This window comes from Epinephelus lanceolatus, chromosome 11 (assembly GCF_041903045.1).
Source record: "Epinephelus lanceolatus isolate andai-2023 chromosome 11, ASM4190304v1, whole genome shotgun sequence".
In the NCBI taxonomy this organism is placed as follows: Eukaryota; Metazoa; Chordata; class Actinopteri; order Perciformes; family Serranidae; genus Epinephelus; species Epinephelus lanceolatus.
Genome location: NC_135744.1, coordinates 11,454,321 through 11,473,629, shown reverse-complemented (window position 1 = coordinate 11,473,629; position 19,309 = coordinate 11,454,321). Strand labels below are relative to the sequence as shown.

Below are 19,309 nucleotides of genomic sequence, written 5' to 3'. Positions count from 1 at the left end.
AGAGGCAACAAGCAGAAGAGATTTGTTTGGGCCAAGAAACACAAGGAATGGACATTAGACCAGTGGAAATCTGTGCTTTGGTCTGATGAGTCCAAATTTGAGATCTTTGGTTCCAACCGCCGTGTCTTTGTGAGACGCAGAAAAGGTGAACGGATGGATTCCACATGCCTGGTTCCCACTGTGAAGCATGGAGGAGGAGGTGTGATGGTGTGGGGGTGTTTTGCTGGTGACACTGTTGGGGATTTATTCAAAATTGAAGGCACACTGAACCAGCATGGCTACCACAGCATCCTGCAGCGACATGCCATCCCATCCGGTTTGTGTTTAGTTGGACGATCATTTATTTTTCAGCAGGACAATGACCCCAAACACACCTCCAGGCTGTGTAAGGGCTATTTGACCAAGAAGGAGAGTGATGGAGTGCTGCGGCAGATGACCTGGCCTCCACAGTCACCGGACCTGAACCCAATCAAGATGGTTTGGGGTGAGCTGGACCGCAGAGTGAAGGCAAAGGGGCCAACAAGTGCTAAACACCTCTGGGAACTCCTTCAAGACTGTTGGAAAACCATTTCAGGTGACTACCTCTTGAAGCTCATGGAGAGAATGCCAAGAGTGTGCAAAGCAGTAATCAGAGCAAAGGGTGGCTATTTTGAAGAAACTAGAATATAAAACATGTTTTCAGTTATTTCACCTTTTTTTGTTAAGTACATAACTCCACATGTGTTCATTCATAGTTTTGATGCCTTCAGTGAGAATCTACAATGTAAATAGTCATGAAAATAAAGAAAACGCATTGAATGAGAAGGTGTGTCCAAACTTTTGGCCTGTACTGTAAGTCGCACAGAACAAGTAAAACACTTAATTGAGTTATTCTACACTATTTTTCTATCTTCCAGGCATTAATTCGCTTAAATAAAAACATGGAAATTTTAAGAACATGTCTAAAAAAACAAGATATCTAAGTTATTTAGAAAAACTGAGGGTAAATGTCAAGTGCTTTATTTTTTTTGTACTTATCCAACCCTTAAAAAAGAACAAATAAAGACTGCATGTGGTTAACACTGTGGTCCACAAAAGAAGTGCATGACTGACTTAACATCCATCATGGCCTGGTGTAACAGTGACAAGGCAGATTGATTGCTATGGGTTTGTGAGTTGTGGTTGCACACACATTTACCAGCTTACTTTGACATGGTATGATTTGGCTGTGTGTGTGTGTGTGTGTGTGTGTGTGTGTGTGTGTGTGTGTGGTTTGACCTCATGATTATGCTTGGCATATAAAGTTGAAGTTGTGACATTCCAGCTTGCGTGCTTCTTTCATATTTAACGCCAAATTCAATTCTTATGACCTTGTGTCTGAGCTATTAATGTAGTAATAGTGTCTCTGCAGAAACTCATACTGGAAAGAAATACGGTGGAGAGCAGTTACCTAAATGGTAGTTGGCCTATCCTATCACAGATGTTTTGTTAATTGAAGGCCTCAGATGTGCCAGTATAGACTCAAAAGAAATGTCTTTATTTTTAGAGCTGCCCTCCTTCACCTGTTCTCACTACTGATTGAAATATATATTTTTTAAATGAAAAGGTCCCAATGACCTTTTAATTTCAGGACACTTTAAATTAAGAAGTAACTAATTGCTTTTTTGAATGGTGAAAAATTGCATTTTTTTTATCTCAGCGTACACCTGATGCGTACACCTCAGCCTGTGAAAATAGTTGTGTAATGTATTCTGAGCTTCTGCTGAGAAGTGTATGCAGTGGTTTTGGAGAATGATGCACACCAAAATGTCAAAATATCTTGTCCTCTGCTGCACCATTTCTGTTTTTATGTGTCTGTCCTGCATGATAGAAAATATTTTCTAAATTGTTATGGGACAGTGATGTAGTTTTACATAAATCTGTATCTCTTTAATATAAGATCAGTAGAAAGTTCCAAGGGACACATTTATTGGCACTTAATATATCTATATCTAAATGATCATCCTTTTGTCAGGTGGTTGTTGAATGATTGGGCATATGAGTCAACTTTTTCAGGTTCGGCTCATGATAACATGAAAGTTAATGGAATGACTGATTGCAGCTCATTGCCAAAAACTGACATTCTTTAAATTGCTCCAGTGATGGGAAGTGACAAAGTGCTACGAGGGCGTAGGTTTTGTTCATGTGAAATGGGGGTTTGGGGGTTCTCCACCAGGAACTTTGGATCATTAAACACTTAATTCCTGCACTCTGGCAATTTTTTCTACACTAATTTGTGCCCTCTCTGCATCAAATTATGGTACAAATGTCTTCAATTTTATGCACATACACGCCTATGAAAACTACACCTGTGCATGTATATACTCAGTACTGCATTTAAGTACAGTTTTGAGTTACATTGCTTGAATATTACCATTTTATGCTATGCATTGTTCTGCTCTATATCAGAAGGAAAAATGCTTCTTTTTCCTTCACTCCATTTATGTCACAGCCAGTTAAGTTACTTTGCATGTCAAAATCTGCATGTACAAAACATGTATAAAACATAGAGTAAGGCTATATTATAGACTGAATAAGATTTTGAATGCATGGCTTTTTACTTGTAGAGCAATTTTTATATTGTGGAATCCGAACTTGACTTAGATCTGAACACTTCTTTCACCACTGAATTGCACTGATTGACATATGCTACTGTAAGGGTGTTGCCACAAGGTGTGTTGGTCTATGAAATAATGCTAAAACCTGTTGGACTGATGCATCTCACCACCACAATTGTCTTTACATTTTCAGAATTGCTTTGATCCGTCCAACTCCGTTTAGACCAACATGTGATGATCAGCTATGTAATGGCCTTTGCAACATGACTCAGAGCAGAAGGCATGACTCACACCAATCACAACACATCAGTGTACTATGCATATATGGAATACCGGTAGCCTATATAGAAATATTAGTTTTTAATATAACCATTTAACAAATACTTTTCATAATCAGGGAGTTAATAAGTGCGTTTTAACATATATCTGGAGTGCATTCAATATGCTGCATCCACAATTCATTTAAAAGGTATCTTTAAAGCCCAGCCACCGGCAGCACCACACGCGCAAACGCGCGTGCGTGCGCTCACATAACTTTATTTAGTAGTCCAGTGGGCGGGACTCTTGAGTGTGGACCAACTGTGGCTGGCTGCGGAAAACTCTTCATTCAGCCTTCATCTGTGTGTGTGGACGAGACGTGGTCTGACCAGCGCTCTGTCAAATGAGAATATAAAGTGTGAGGTGTGTGTGAGCTGGGTCCGGGTCTCCTCCTCAACAGGCGGTATCCCCAACACACACCGCCGGTGCAGTTTTAGCTCTCTAACTTTTTGGAATATAGGACGTCGGGGGTTTTCGCTCGGTTAAAGCTCCTTCTGCCACACGCTGCCGTCTGGATCCCTCTGACCTGTATCCCTCAGAACAAGGTAAGTTTCCAGCTCTGTGTTTACTACGTGCTAACGTTAACGGACCGTTAGGCTGCTTGTAACGTCGCGGTTGTTGCAACGTTAGCTAACATTACTCGAAAATTAAAAACTCTTCAGCGCTTATAAAGAATATAGACATAGTTTACGCAAGTCTTTACCTAAACTTAATTAGCTTTACAGTGTTAAAAAACATTTTTCTTGTCGTCGGTGGATAACATTTAGTCTGCTTCACATTGACGTTAGCTTATTTATGGAGGCACCGAGTGCTTTCCATGTCTTAACTAACTGAACTAATTAGCCTAACTTACACGTACGTAACACTTTTAGGTTATACACATCACTGTAACTTGACCTGTGTGTCAATGAGTGTATTTTAAGAGATTGACATTTTCTCTATAGCCGCCTTATATTGTGTAAGCACCCCTATTAATGAAGTGCTGTCTGACTTAAGCTAATGAGGTGTGTATGTGCTGATATACCTGGACACCAGCTGCTGGTCTGTGGCACAGTCAGGCACCACAGTAGGCTATATTACACCTGAAATCTCATAGGTCCACTAGGATACCTTTTATGACTTGAGGATAATGAAATGTAAGCCTAAATGTCAGTGGCATACATTTAAAAGGTCAATGCAGTGGGTGTATTTTTGTATGAATGGACAAATAGGCTACTTAGAGTGTACTTGGTGAGATTTGCTGGATTGTGTGATTGAGAGAAACACTAAATTTACAGGAGTTTGATGAGGTAAGGCTCCTTTCTCCCCCTGAATGACAAGTTATGGCAACTGTGTCACTTTGTTGATGGACCTAATGCAAAAAAAAAGCCCATGTTGTAGTTGAAAAGAGCCATTATGCAAATATCAGAGTCCAATTGTCAGTGTCCAGTTGATTGTCCTGCATCTTCATTCATGTATATTCACACTGAGGTTTGAGCCATTTTGCCGGCTTGCTGCGTCAGTGCTAAGGTCGGCCCAGCAGACATGAATAGTGATGAGGATGTGTGCTGACAGCTGAGTGGGACAGGATGGGCTGTTCCATGACTGACTGAACCAGGGTGTTCACCGCACCATATGCTCCTTTTTACATCATGCTGCTAAACATTTGGGCCAGCTTCATGACTCATGCTATCTTCCTCTCCCTTCAGCTAAGTTTTAGTCCTGTCACTAAATCCAACAACCTGTATTCACATTGTGGGCTAGTTAAATATGTGCATAACATTTTTGGTACAAAGTCTGCCCCTGTGGATACAGAGATCAGGGGTCACTTACAATCCTTATTCTTTCTGTAGCTATGTCTGCCCTCTGCTGACAGCTGTCTCAATAAGTGTTTGCACTCACTTGGGAAAATGACATGCCATAATTATAGGGTAAAAATGAAGGCTGGACAATAAACCAAATGTAGTGAACTGCAGACATTATTTATCTTTAACCAGTCCACCTACTCTTATTGCAATTTTCGCTAAATATATTGTCCTTATCCCATATAAATAAACTGAGATCAGACACAACAATCAGCACTATATAACCAGAAATCCAAGTAATCAATCAGCCCACAGCCCAGAATCTCTAAGTGATTATCACCACTGTAATTTGTCATCAAATCATAATTATTAGATTTGTTAAGCAGAGTGAGAATACATCAACTGAGTCAGTGGCTCACTATCTGTGCAGTATTTTAGCCTGTGCAGCCACAGTGGGAGTTTGAGTTTTATGTTAACTGACAAACTCAGAGGGATGGTCTGAGGGTATCAGGTTGTGAAGTTATACAGTTTATAGTGCTGTTCACCTGACACATGGACTGTAATGGGATATATGGGGGAACCCCAATGCGTTGTCCTAGTGCCACTCAGCATTCCTGACAGTTAGCATATATGTAAAGGCCTAATGTTTTATTTTTTTATTTATTTACTTTTTTAAAGATTTATTTTGGCCATTTTTGCCTTTAATTGCTAGGAAAGCTGAGTGTGAAAGGGGGAGAGAGAGAGGGAATGACATGCAGCAAAGGGCCACAGGCTGGAGTCAAACCCGGGCCGCTGCGGCAACAGCCTTGTACATGGGGCGCCTGCTCTATCCACTAAGCCACTGATGCCCCAGCCTAATGTTTCATTGGTAAAATCTAGAAAACATTGTTTAAATTGCTGCAGGAGGCAGTGATATGAATTATTACTATGGGATTCTTTTTCATAAATATGCTTTAGAATATCATATTAATGTTAAGATTTCTCATAAAATGAGATGAAAGAATGAGAGACAAGACAGCTTATCTGTCTATCAAATATAATTTAACTCACAATTTCAAGACCCATTTTCATAACTAAAATTATTATTATCTAGTAATTATGATAATTACCCAATTACAAGGACTTCAAATTTCACAATTATGAAAATCCTTTTCATAATTAGCTTGCTCCATACTCACTGTATCACAATCTATTTGACAGTTTTCTCCCTTTATTTCTTCCTCTTTGTGCAGTTTACTTTCTTAATGTCCCTTTTTTGTGTCTTCTCATGTATACTGCCCTTTAATATGCAAAGAATGTCACTTTACAGCCTTGCGTTTCACCTTTAAGAGTAAACTGAGCATAAGTCCTTATGGGCATTTCCTTTTCTGAGACATAACTGTAATCATTGTATTCTGTTTTTTTTGCGTCAGCAGTGCTGCGTCTGGGTTTTTACGTCTCTATGCTGAAACTATGCTGCGGTGAAGGTTAGTTAACTGATGACACACAGCCTAGTCTCTGATGTTACAGAGCATGTTGTGGGGAAAGTAGGTTACTGGGCCATGTCCTGCAAGCTTAAACTGAACGCTAGTCTGAATATTGCTAGAGCTGCTTAGTGTGACTGGGCATGCACAAATGGTGTAGGTCTGTGCAGCAGCGAAGGGATCATTTCTACCCTCTGTCTCTTTAAGAAAACAGAGCGGCGCTCCACATAGAATGAATGTTGAATGTTCAACCTGTGTTGATTCATCTTAAACACCCATGAGATGGAGAGAAATCTGACAACAGGTTAACTAACATCACAGGTTGCACATTACTAAGCCCTACATACATTAAACATCAGTAGTCTCATCCGTTGTGTGTGAGCAGCCTGATTTTAGTAGGTTATTATATATCCATTGTACTTACATTGACATCAATATTTTTCTCTTTAAGAAATAAAAATGAAATGCTGGTGTTGCTGAGGCTGAGCAGACATGTGGCTAAGTACTATCTTGTGTGTAAGGAAGTCCAGGAAATGAGTCTTGGAGTTTTGGAATCATGGTGCAAGAGTTCGTTCAGTATTATATGAAAACTCTCATGCTACTTTTATTACGTGAATGTCTTTGTACGTGCTTCCTGTTTGGCACCTATAGCCTATATGGGTGTGTTGTTTGTTTTTTATTACACTTGGCCATAACAATAGTTTCTCTTGGGAATACGAAACGCGATCTTGTGGCATGTCCTATCACATTGTTTTGTTTTCTTTTAATAATCAAGTGTAATCAAGTTTCATTGAGCTCAGTGTGAAATTAATGTGAAACTTTTATTTATTCAGGTTATTTCCGCAGACATACGGCATACATGAAATATCTAGCCTTGCCCATCAGAGGCAGAGCAGCGAAAACATTACATAGGTAATAAATAGAAAAAGCAGAGAGAGATGGGAAACAGGCGCTCTGACTACATTAAACAGGCATTTGAAGTATGTATTTTCCATCAGAAACAGACTAGATTCCCATGCACCTTAACAACCTGTAACACTAGTTCCTGATGTTTCAAGTGATTTAAATGCCCTCTGTCCAACACTTAAAGACTTATAGTTTGCATGTTTCCCAGAGTGTATGTCCTGGAATACTTATGTATAATTGTAATGGATGACATTAAACACAAACAGGCACTGGATGTTGAGGGAAACAGAACAATAACCCCAAACACAAATCATTTTTGTGCTTATACAAATGTGGGGTTATTTTATCACCTGCTTGTATCTCTATTTGGAGCATACCTTAAACTTCATCAGGTGTTAAATTAATGAAAAAATATAGTTTGTTTCTCTCACCATGGTCTGTGCATTGCTCTCTGCCCACTGTTGAATACTCTTATTTTGCATTTTTAGAAGCCGGTTCTTGATAATTATTGTACTCCTATTTGTGGAGAATATTTACATGATGCTTATTATTACTCTAGAGAGGAAGACTAGTGGCCAACATACAATTTGCCTGTGTGTACAATCGCTGCAATTTGGCAACAAAAGATGGTGAAACAATGATGAAAGTGTAAACAAACAACAAACTTGTATGTGCATATAGTATGACAAGACTTTTAGTTTCTGGTGAAGACAAATTGATTAAGGTTTGCCGAATGTTACTCCATAGACTTTCCCAAAAACATTTCCTGTATACAGCTGACATTAAGATAGTAGCATTTTATTGCAAGGTATCTTTGACGTCGTGGTGGTGCAATAACCACGTCGTAAAAATAGGGGTTAATGGGAAATAGGAATTAGCCAAATAATGTCTGATTACATAAATAAAACTTTGCACATCAGTTTTAACGGTTTAAGAAATTACTTAAATTGGCTATTAACGTAAGTATTGATAACTTTGGTCTGAAACAGCTTAATATAGATGTAAGGGCCCACTTAACCAGTACCCTGGAAATCCAGAGTTCTCGCGAGAGCACAATTTGAATTTGCTCAGCGAGTAACTCTGGCAATCAGTAATGATGCTCATTACTTATGCCCATGAAACCGAGCTGCACCAATCACATCGGTGTATCTGATATAGGCGGGCCAGAGACGAGCTAAACAGATGACGACAGCGCTGCGATGACGAAGTCCGGAATCAGTCAGTGAGCGTTGCAAGATGGCTACGGATGAACACCAGTTGTTTGAAATGGCTTTGGCCGCTACAATGAACGAGTTAGACTTGGCTTTTTCTCTAAAAGAGGAACAGAAGACGGCGCTCGAGTCTTTCCTTTGCAAGAAGGACGTTTTTGCTGTTTTGCCAACCAGATACGGCAAGAGTCTAATCTACCAGTTAGCTCCACTGGTAGCTAAGCGTATACGTCACCCGTATTGTTCTGATTGGTCGTAGTGTTATCCAATTGCGTGCAGTGATATTTACAAATGCATGCTGGGTGCCGCCCCTCGAGTTGGGCCATTTTCATTACTCATGGCCAGACCCTAAATCTTCCTTGATTTGGGTCTGGATTTCCAGGCTACTTAACCAGTGCAAGATTAGCAGAATTTACCGAAAACTGACCCCATTTGGTATTGACCTGGCTTTGCTGCATTCTGGTCCAGTATTTTGATGCTTATGCAAAGATATTTCAAACATCAATCTCTCACAACCCCTTTTGTATAACATTTGGATTTATAACTAAATCCTGCTTAAGTGGTCGGAGAGCATTTACCTCCTGTATTGTTAGACAGCTTATTGTTCAGTGCTGGAAGCAGCACTCCCCACTTATCTTCGCAAGATGAATAAAAGACAATGTATCTCTTGAAATGAGAGAAAACTGAGTACATATTTATGATGACAATATGATGTGTTTTTATTTAATAATGATTTGTCCGATATATTTTTCCACAAGAAAAAGTTAAATTAACTACTTACATTCTTAAAATTTAAGAAGTTTATTGAAACTGTTTCTTTCTTCCTGCTAAAAAAAAAATCCAGAATCAATAAACACGCAAATATTTTTAATTTAGAAAGTTTAACTGCCAGACACAAGATGTCTCCCACTTCACTGAAAAGTCCATTCTCTGTCTATGTGCACTGGAGGCTTCAAGTTTCCACAACACATTTGTGTAACTTTAATACTGGATCATGATCGGCTTCCAAGTTGTGATGTCACCAAATCATGTTTGTGTTCATGTCTTAGATTCACAGGGAAACTTTGCTTCTTCTATATTTTACATTTCAGTTTGTTTATTGTTGATGATCTGGTATGCACACAAAACTGATTAAAAAAAAGTAAAATATTTATTGTTTTTATATCAATCTGTATAGTCTCTGAAGCCACAGCATTTACAAAGGATATGCCACACTTTGTGGTTAGGAAATTTAATCAGTGTTCTTGTTGAATCAAACCTTTGCAATTGACAAAACCAAAAACATCATATGACACTATGCTCTGATATGTTCACTGTAGTCTGAACGTTTAAAAAGTGGATTGTCGTGCCTTGTTACACATTTTTTGAATAGTGAATAGGTGGTGAACCCCAGTCAGGAGATTTTTGTCAGAGCCTTGAGGCCCTGAGACAAGCGATGTGTCTTAAGAGATAGACATGCTAATTGTTAACATCAATCATGAGCATTCCTTCTCTCCATACTGCACTGTACTGACTGATGCCTGCCTTGGTGAACTCGGCCAGTGGAACTATGTTGCACATGACTCTTGAGACTATGACTGGTATTCATGTCACCCTCTTTAACCTTGTAACTATGACAGACAAAATGTTCAGCTCCAGTTATATAACTGCCTCTACAGACGTCATCGCCCTTGCTGCTGTTGCTGATCTCTTGCTCCAAAGCACACAGTCATTGTCCTCGGTAGCTTCAGGCTCAGATCCACTGGGGCATGATTAAGACATTTAGCTGCTTTTTTTTAATTTATTTATTTTTTAAAGTTCTCCTCTTCAGGCTGTAACACTTACCACATTATGTGAATTTGCGTCCTCTCTTTATATTTGTGGCATAAAAGTGGCATAACCAGAGAAAAACATCTGAACATAATGTGTGAAACCTTTTCAAAGACACTACAGTGCTGCACTGAGATCTCTGTAAAGCAAAATGTACGCCGGTGACCCGAAATGTTCTGAGTGGCTTTTTAGGTAGTTCTCTTCATTCAAAGATGTGAAAATGCCATCTACATAAATGAGGTTCATTAAGTATCAGGTGGAATGAATTCAGCCTCTATTAAAGTGCTACACTGTCTGCTGCACAGTCATTTTCCATTTTTCTTTTTTTTTGAGACCTGTCTATTCTATATAACTGATTCACATGACTTGAGCTCAGACTTTGGCACAAATGCATCAAAAAGTATCTTATAACATTCTTTAAAAACTGATATTTTAGGTATGTAGCTGCCTCAGTTTTGGTCTGACCATAACCTCTCTGAGATGAGCTCTGCATCATAGATTCAAAGGCCAATCAGGATATCTTGGAGGTGGAAGGCTGTGAATTTAGGGGTGCATGCTGGGTGGTTTCTGTCAGTCCAAGTGACCATTGACTTGGTAAAAGGCCAGTTGAAATGCAACAGGACAGACTGAACAGTCAGGCCTTGTTGATGCACTAGTTCGTCCAGATAACAGGTTGTGGCTTTATAAGAAGGTAGCGACCAGGTGCCAGCATCCAAAACACACAGTGGTGAAAAGAGAAGAATAAATGTGGGGTTGGCTTTTACTTTCACTTTCGCTAGTGAGTTTACAAACACAAATTGACAATCCTGCATTGCATACCATTAAAAATTGCCTGATTGCCCAGGGCAAGTAAAATGCTATGTTGTGCTAGTAAATTTTACAACTCACTTGCCTCATTAGGCAAATGGTAAAAAAGAATTTTTTTTTTTTTTTTTATCTTGTGGTCTTTTTGTTGTTGTTCTATGTGAGTGAGGCTGCAAACTGAATTGCCCTGCGGGGATAAATAAAGTTGTTTGAAGTTGAAGTTGAAGAAATGCATCTTTTTTTTTTCTGGAGCTGATGATGAAAGTAACTAAGGAGTGAGGCACCCTTCTCATCTCTGTTGAGAGTTGCACATGCACAGTACCGATTAGTCCTGGTTGTTATTTGATAACTGCTAATAAATAAAGCGTTTTGTAAAGGGGTAAGTAAAAATTTACTTCAGGCAAGTAGATTTTTGGGAAAAAAATATGACGAATCCTGAAAGTGCAGTGGAGTAAGTCAGTTTCTAAGATTTCCAACTTTATAAGGAACCAATTGAATGAGTGCAAAAGACATAAAGTAGTGCTATTATAGTACAGTATAATAGGATACAAAATAGCAGAAGAGAAAGAGAATCATTCCCTCCCCTTTTCTCATATCAACATCAACCTAAAAAAGTATTCTCCTTTGTGTACTCGCTACACTGCTGTACAGGAGAACACAAATGAAATACAGTAGTTCACAATGAGCTTGTTGCTGGATCTGACAGGACATGTCATATGATTCACCTGCATTTAACTAATGACTGTGATTAGGCCCATTGTACAGTTTTTTTCTGCAGCCGAAACCTGAGGATTAAGTATGATTAATGACATTAAATAATGTTTTTTAAGTATTTCAAATACATAAATACAAGCTCTTAAAGTATTTTTTTTTTAAATATTACATCTTTTTTTTGGTCTATTCAACAACACACAAATAACAAAATACTCAAAAGTAATTGAATTATTATTAATTAATTGAAAAACTGCCCATCTCTGCTGAGCTTTCATCTGTTTTCCTTGACAACAGGTCGCTTTAAAGAAGCGGGTGTGGCTACACTTTGTATTTCAGATGAAGAAAAAAAAGGGTTTCACAATATGAGTGTGTGTGACCTAGATGTGATTCAGATCTTTTGCTCAGGGTGTTGGCTGCATGTGCATTACAATGTGGTTTGTTTTCATGGAGTACAATGCACAACACAGCAGAAGGCCATAAACAAACACGTCAGGTCTGATGCCGAAATAAACCGAGCACTCCCAGACTGGGTTCCTCATTCCTTTGATATTCAGTACGTCATCTGAAATCTGTGATGGCAATAGGCAAAACCTGACCATGGCTTGTGACACTAAACAGGAGTGTCACACACCACTGGAAGTCTCTCTGGAAATTCTGTTCCTTGGAGGTCAAAGGACAGGGTCTCTAACAGAGCTGGAAGTGATTTAAGGGTTTGCTCAAGGACCCTTCAGCAGGGTGAATGAATCATGAGTCATTATCACAGTGAAGGACGATTTCTACACTCACTACACCAATCTGTTTCCCTGTTAGTATGAGCTGTTATCCTGAATAATGTGTGCACTCACAGAGATTGTGAATAATCCAAATTAGCTGTATTTCACCATCCTTTAATCAGGCATGAAGCATAAACTGAGCGTGTGAAAACTAGTCAGTGCGATTTTCTTTTTTTCTTTTCCAGACGACAAATGATCCAGCCTTTTATCATTAAAAATGTAGATGTTATTAACCCACTTTCAGGCATCTATTGTGATTATATGTCAACTCATTTTTTCAGTGAACAGGCCCTTAGGTAAAAAAGAGGCCATCTACAGCTGATATTTTGTCCTGTAGTTAAACTAAAATGTTAATTACCTTACAAATATATGAAAAATTAATGTGAAGCTGCCAATAATGTATGCTGTTTCAGTATGGGGAAGAAAAATAGGTACAATCCTGTGCTTTTGGTTTCTTTGGATTATAAAATTAGACAGAATTCAATATTCATTTGTTTATCTGTTTCCTCAAAGAGAATGTTTTTTTATTATAAGCTTGCTTTCCTCTCTAAAAAGAAACCTGAATTTAATGAGAGAGATTTGTGTGCTTTCAGGAGGAAGCTTTGGAAATACGGACGGCAGTGTTTCATAACAAGGAAAATGAAATGGCAATAGATAGGAATGGAGACATAAGGTCATTTTTTCCATGGACTGCTTGCAAAGGGCTATATGAGTTCACTTCAGAGTCTGTGCAGAAGAGAGAGGTTCATTGTGGTTTTACAAACACACATTGATGAATTTATAACAACAATATTTTTATTCTGGTTTTCAGCTCAAAGTGTTTCTTTCAGGGCATTGTAAAAGAATCAGCACCCTTCCACAGCCAGGAATTTTATCAAAGATGTAACCTACGATCTGAGCTTGAGACAGTGCTACAAAGAAAGAGCTGCATTGCCCTTTCCACCCGTGCCCTAGAATTGTGACCCACATATTTGCTCACACACTGCCTTAAGTAATTGCATCTTTTCCTGAGCAGCAGCACACAATAACAGGCCGGGAATAATTCGGTGATTCATTTAGAATTGTTGAAAGAATGTAATTATGAGGAAATTTGAGAGTAGCTCAACCTGGTGAAAGGATGTTTGTTTTAAAGGTCTGCTTTCTTATTGAAAGGATGCAGCCACCCACAGTGAGGCTGTGCCGTGTGGTGAATGTGTAATTACAAGGCACTTTGGATAAAGTATGCCCAAAATCACTGACAAATGTTGTTGTGTAACCATGAAAAGTAAACACAGAATGAGTGAAAGAAACCTACATAAAATTGTACTGAAAAAGGATTAAGCTCACTGTGCACTAAAAATGATAAGACAAATTCATCTGTTATTAGTTATTATTAAGTATTAAAGACAGGGTTTAGGGGATATATGAGCAGAAATTGAATATAATATTCATATCTATCATTAGTGTATAATTACCTGAAAATAAGAATCATCTTGTTTTATGACTCCGCGCCGGCAGAGGCATTATGTTTGTGTGTTGTTTGTCCACAAATGTCTACGTGGACTTATCGATGAACTTAGTAGATTTTGGTGGTCATAGGTCAAAGGTCATTTTGACCTTCTCCATCGCAATCTCATGAATGTGATATCTCTAGAAAGCCTTGAAATATATATATTTTTTAATTTGGCACAAACATCCATTAGACTCAGGCATAAACTGATTAGATTGTGGTGGTCAAAGGTCAAGGTCACTGTGAGCTTGCATCTTTCTCATTCTCATGAATGCTGTATCTCAAGAAGGCCTTGATAGAATTTCTTCAAATTTGGTGCAAACATCCCACTTTGAGTCAAGAATGAACTGATTAAAATTTTGTGGTCAAAGGTCAAAGGACAAGGTCACTGTGACCGCATAAAACAAGTTTTCGGCTATAACTTAGAAAGTCATGTGCTAATTATGACAAAATTTCACACAAATGTCTAATAAGATAAAATGATGAAGTGATGACATTTTATATCCCAAAGGTTAAAGCTTAAAGATTTGGTCAGAATTGGTGACTTTTTCTTTGGTGCCCATCCTCAAACTGTGCTGATGGCATAGATATTCTGTGTTGCAGAAGTAAAGATGTGTGTAAAGCAACCCTGTTTTTACCAAAATGTTTGTAAACTGTAATTGCAACTTGACAGGTTCGCCGAGACATACAACTGTGAGGCGATAATTCTGGTTATTACCTTATGAGCTGTTTATATCTACATACATGGAGCGGGCCCTCTTACACAGAGTTAACCATGTTGTTATACAGTGGCCCAGATCGGATAAACCAAACACTGGCTCGATACTGGGCTATTTGTGTTTTGGCATTGGCCACTGAAATTCTCCTACAAGCTTGGCACACAGGAGAAGTTTAAGCCCTGCAACCCCTACACAGTACACCTTTAATTTTGTCTATAAAGTGCCTCCAATCACATTTTAATCAGAGCCCAGAACTGATGTCTTCAGATGACCAAAGTGTCTGATTTGTAAAGATAAAATGAAAAAATACTTTATAGCTAGATTCAACAAATGTTATGTCTGTTGTTTTCGCTTGAAAGATTAACTGATCATATAAAGTCATTTTTGATTGACTGATTGATTATTTGACCTATAATGTCAGCACAAAAATATAGTTTAAGTACATCATCCAGGATGTTTACATAAGTGCAGTTATGAAGAGCATGGGGAGAGGGCATGTGTTTTTTCCTGAATGCACAGCAGGTGAGGATATGTTAAACTGCACTGTGACAGGATTGTCCGGCGGGTAAAGCTCAGTGAGCGCGAGAGTTCAGCTGTTGCCCAGGGGAGGATTAGTGTGAAGCTGCTGTTTGGTCAAAACGGACAGCGCTCGTGGGAAAACACTGCTGAGGAGGGGCATGACGATTAGTTTCTTTACTGGCCAGTGCCTCCTTTTTCCATTGTGTACTCAATGGAAGAAAATGCTGTTTCGACCGAGAATGTCCCCAAATAGTCCCATCTGTGATTTTTTTTCTCCCCCAGTTTCCCTGCTCAGCAGTTGGATAACGTTTGAAGTTGTAGTCAGTGCTCCTCCACCTACTGTATACTGAATTACAAGTGCAAAATGTCCTTGACCTGAACATTGTGTAACCAGCCAACTGTTAGAATGGACTGAAGAATGGTTATGTAGAAATGAGACACCATTTCCGGTAATAAGGAGATTTTCTGTAGTTGCTGCAGGAAGAACATCTGCTGCCAATGTGATGCTCTCAGAAGAGTTCAGGAGTGTGAGGCATTCACCCGCAATGTCAGTCTTTCCAGTTTAAGTTTTGATCATGTACTTATTTAAAATAAGGCTTTATTTGTTACCTCGTCTTCACAGGAGATTATGTACCGTGAATCAAAGTGCTTGTTTTTTGTTTTACCTATTCTGATTTTCAGACCAATCTGCTGCATTTCATCTACTTAGGATTCCTTTTATTTGTTATTTGAGACATTCTTTATATCAAATATGTTTTGATATTAAAAGAAAAACAAGGAAATATTACTTCGAAGCTGCAACAGTAAATTATCTCCGTAGCCCATCTTTCAGCCCAGTAATAAATCATGCATCACTGCTGTGTACAATGTATTGAGAAGATTTAGGCTGTTATAATGAGGAATCAAAGCATACAGCGAGAACGGTTGCCCGCCACTTTATTAATATTAATCAGACTAACAAATGGGCTTCTGAGGTGTGCATGAAAAATCTCCTGGACCAGAAGAAAATGGAAACCAGTGGCTTGATGGACATAGCTGCCTTGGTTGGGGGGGAAGTAGACACCACACATTGTTACCATGGGAACACAGAGCGAACAGCAGTGCCACAGTGTAATTAATGACAGTCAGTGCTTCAGCAGAGGGCCACGATGACATCATCAATACCAGATCACAGATGTAGCTGGAGGCAATATGGCTTAGTGTCGGTGTGATTATCAAAATAATCCAGTTTTTCCACTGAAGTAAAGACGAGCAGTCTGGACAAAGGTAAAGGGTGTGAAGCCCTGAACACTGAACATTTATTATGTAGTGAGGCCTGCTTATGAGTACTAAATGTCATCTCATCATCCAATAGCATGACCTACATAAGAGCAGAACTAATTTCTATGTAGGCGGATGGTGAATAATGCAGTAAAATGTGGGAGATCTTTATGAATCTTAGATGTCTCACACTTGTTGCTCGCTGGCGAAGCATTTCACTTGAGAACGATTCCATATCATCATTCTGGCACTGTTCGCTTTCTTATCTTTGTTTTGTGTGTACAGTGTGTAAGCTGCCATATGGCTGAGTGGATGACATGAGCCAAGATGTTTAAGATGTTTTTTGAACATCATTTAATTAAAAAAGCCTCTATTAGTTGACTTTGTCATGTTATATAACAAGTGGTAGCTGTCTCTGCATTAGTATGCCATTAAACCTTTATGACTTTAAAGGTCCAGGGTGTAGGATTTAGGCAATTTCGGGGAGTAACTCGTTACATGGAACTAGTATGTGTAATACATTCAAAATAAATGTAATTGTAATCAGTTACAATTACTGAGAAAAAATATATAATAACATTACAGTTACTAATCAAAATGTCTGTAATGTGTGTTTGTGTTACATCTGAACATATTCTTTCAGGTAAAAAGCATTTATGTACAATAAAACATTCATTCTGCTGCTTTGCGTGTTTTTTGCCATGCAAGAATGGCTTTTTTTTTTTCTTTTCTTTTTTTTTTTTTTGAAAACATCATGAAAGCCATTGGGACAAATTTGAGTGCAACGCCACCAAGGGTAGGATGGCTTACAAGGAGCTGTCTCTACATTTAGACATTCATTTGGCTGTGTGTGGGCTCACATTGCGCCCCCTCTCTCAGTCAAATCAATGAACATTGCACTGAACGACCTTTGTTTGCCACGCCTGCAACTCGCCAACCAAGCCAAGTCGGGCGTCCGACGGGTGTTGTCAGACAAGAATGCCTTTCAGTGCAGAAAATTCATAATGATATTTAACTTCTGAAATCAGACAAGGGCTCTAACATCACTGTACAATGACTTGTACAGTCACTAGTTTACCAGCGGTGAAAATGCTGTATACATGGAAATGTTCGGAGTTAAACCTTTACCTGTTATGCTTAGTTTAAAACATTTGCTAAAAAAGTAATCAAAAAATAATTACTTTAAATAAGTTACATTACTTTGATTCTTCATTCATGCATTATCGTAACCGCTTATCCTGGTACAGGGTCGCATTCACACAGTGCAATTTAGAGTTGCCAGTTAACCTAACTTTGGACTGTTGGAGTAAGCCAATCCAGAAAAAACCCACTCTGACACAAGGGGAACATGATAACTCCACACAGAAAGGCCCCAGCCGGCTGGTGGGTTCAAACCCAGAGCCTCTTGCTGTAAGGTGCCAGTGCTAACCACTGCACACCTGTGCCGTCCACGTCACTTTGATGAGGTTATTAAAATACTTACATAATTTGTAACATTTTTAACAGGGTAACTGGTAATCTGTAACCTACTACATTCTCAAAGTTGCCTTCTTAACACTGGATTAAGGGGGATATATTGGCAGGAATGGAATATAATATTCATAGCTATGTTTTCATTTGTGTATAAACACCTCAAACTACTAATCATTGTGTTGTTCTTACCTTAGAATAAGCCGTTTATATGTACATACAGAGCGGGCCTTCTTCCACAAGGTTGGCCATGTTTTTTCCACAGTTACCCAAAACAGTCAGCAACGTCAGCAACCATAGTTCTTCTACATGCTTGGCACTTGGGAGAAGTTTCAGTTGGTTGTAATCTGCAGCCTCATTGTTAGATGTCACTGAATCGTACACAAGACCTTTAAAGGTACCACATATTTACTAGGTGAGATATTTATGTAACAAAACTTTAAGTGCTTCTTTATGGTATCCATGAAGGCTAGCAGTAGGAAGTCTGTGTACTATAAAATGTTCATTTGAGAGTTTCAGAAATTATTTTGTTATTTTTTATTTATTTTATTTATATTTTGTGTTATTAAAGAACTCCTACTATCAAGAGACAATGCAAACGTGTTACAATCCCTACTACTATTGGTAAGGAAAATCTGGCATGTCAAACTCATGTTAAATGAGTTTGACATGCCAGATTTTCCTTTGCCTTTTTCATCCCCAGTGTCTTTTAGTGTATGCAATCACAGACTAGACAGGTGGGTAAATACAAGAGTGCTGTGTACAGTTTCTTGACATCATATTGCATGCTATCTGGGTGTTGAAGGTCAGAGTTTTTAGAAGGTTACCTCTCATCACCCCATGGAGCAACCATGTCCCTCTGTGGTCTAATTACAGGCTCTGTCTCTCTTTTTCCATCACTTATTTATCATCTGTCTTTTGTTTTTGTTTGTCATTTCTGTGAAGCACATTGTATTGCATCCATCTGCATCAAATGCCTTCAATTAAGTGTATTATTATTACATTTCTAGCTCTTGTAAACTTTGGTACTTTCATGTTGGCTTTTGGTTTTCAAGATCTGACAGCAATGTAAACCAAGTCAAATCCCTGTATCTGACTTTTTTTGGCATGCATTCCTACACTTGATGATCAAAGCTGTGTTCAAATGATGGTACAATTTTATAATAGTTTACTTGCTTGCTGAGTCCTACTTATTTATTTATTTATTAGATTAAACAATGCACACTTTAAAATCTGCAGATTGTGTCAGGATAGAGTCAGAGGAGACATTAAAAGGTCCAGTGTGTAGTACTTGGCAGAAATGGAATACAATATTCATAATTATGTTTTCATAAGTGTTAAATCATCTGATACTAATACTTGTGGGTAAGAGCCAGAGAAAGAGCCTGCATACAATAAGGAGCAGGTCAAACAAACCAAGTTTTCAGTTGGTTATAATCTGCAACATTACAGTGATGCCACTAAATGCATCACGCAAGACCTTTAAGAGAGCGACTT

The 19,309-nt window shown here is 38.6% G+C and overlaps 1 protein-coding gene across 1 annotated transcript in view; it reads left to right on the top strand.

Moving 5' to 3' along the window:
- Positions 1-3,193: 3,193 nt before the first annotated feature.
- npas2 (neuronal PAS domain protein 2) overlaps positions 3,194-19,309 on the top strand; it is a 61,513-nt gene continuing 45,397 nt past the window's right edge. Inside the window, exon 1 of the mRNA XM_033642864.2 lies at positions 3,194-3,439. The gene's annotated coding sequence lies outside the window, so the exon portion shown is untranslated. The remainder of the gene's footprint in view (positions 3,440-19,309) is intronic.